At 41.4% G+C, this 1,317-nt stretch overlaps 1 protein-coding gene across 1 annotated transcript in view; it reads right to left on the bottom strand.

The window, feature by feature from the left end:
- SRD5A3 (steroid 5 alpha-reductase 3) overlaps positions 1–1,296 on the bottom strand; it is a 5,080-nt gene extending 3,784 nt beyond the window's left edge. Inside the window, exon 1 of the mRNA XM_031055587.1 lies at positions 24–1,296. The gene's annotated coding sequence lies outside the window, so the exon portion shown is untranslated. The remainder of the gene's footprint in view (positions 1–23) is intronic.
- Positions 1,297–1,317: the final 21 nt, after the last annotated feature.

The raw sequence follows: 1,317 nt of genomic DNA, 5'->3' as shown, positions 1-1,317 counted from the left end.
CACGGAAAAAACAGATCAGCAGTAAGCCATTTCAGAGCAGAGAAACCACATAAAAGTGAGTAAACCACCTGTGGGAACAAAAAAGGGTTTTCATTAATGTTCTCATCATTCCTTGGAGATGTAGCTGCAGGACATGCTTGTCTGATGGGGAGTACATTCCATTTTGGTGCCCACATCAAATATCCAAGTAGAAAACTCAGGACTTCAGTGGTACCAAGCAGGAATAACCTTAACACATTTTATCCCAGTAAAATGCTGCCTGGAATACCCTAACTTAGCTTACCTTACTAACCAGAGCTGCACTAAAGAGGAGGCAGTGTAATCCACACATTGCAAAAGTACTCCTCAAGGCTTACAACTAATTGTGATGTACATTTTCTTTATAATTTACACTACTCAAAGCACATTCAGATTAGTTTTCTGCTTATTTCCAAGCTGCTGCACCTCACAGCACTCCCACTTTTCTCAGTTCCAGTGGGTGCATTAGATGACATGTTAAAATTCATCGAAGGAACCCAGAAGTAATTACCCCGCTCTACATTAAAATATCTTGTCCTTCTGCAAATTCAAGGTCTGCAACAATCATATAGGAAAAAAGCAGTGACCATCAACACTGCTGGGTGATTACAAGGCAAGACCACACGTTTGTTATTTTTAAGAAAACAAAGAATCTGCCAGCCTCGTAATGCACTTATAAAAGCATACTGTGCATTACCAAAATGCAAGGCATGACAGGCAAGGCAGGTAACTGGGCTGAGTAAAACAGCCTACAGCTGTTTACAATATCCAGCTCAAACTAGGTGATTCAGTATTTCCTTTTGCTTTTAAAATTAGAAGTCCTTCTGGCAGTGAAGAAAAATCAGGACTTCTGGAAACATCTGCAAAGAGATAAAGTATGTCCCATGGGAAGATGCTGATAGCCTTGACTTGACAATGTAACTACAAGTACAAAACTAGGATATAACTGTATAGTCAAGTGAAGACCACATTTCTGTTGAACACGCAAACTCGTCTCTTGGGGCAGTGAAGGGGTACAATACCCCTGCTTAGTGAAACCAATGACCCCTCCTAGAGCAGCTCAGGTATCTCTCAAGAGCACAAAAGAGATAAGTCAGAATCACAGTGGCAGCGAGCATCCCTGCATGCTCCAGAGCACCTTGCCCATTGGCAGCTGGCTTTCCCTATAAATTATGACTTCTTCTCAGTTCCTTCTCCTACAAAGCAGAAACTGCAACATTCTCTCTGCTGATTCACAACAGCAGAACTAAAATTTAACCCCCCTCCCTCACTTTCTAAGACAAACAGAATTTGTACATT

The sequence above is a fragment of the Geospiza fortis genome, unplaced genomic scaffold (assembly GCF_000277835.1).
Source record: "Geospiza fortis unplaced genomic scaffold, GeoFor_1.0 scaffold40, whole genome shotgun sequence".
Classification (NCBI taxonomy): Eukaryota; Metazoa; Chordata; class Aves; order Passeriformes; family Thraupidae; genus Geospiza; species Geospiza fortis.
Note: the sequence above shows the minus strand (reverse complement) of the source record. Positions and strands in the feature narration are given on the sequence as shown.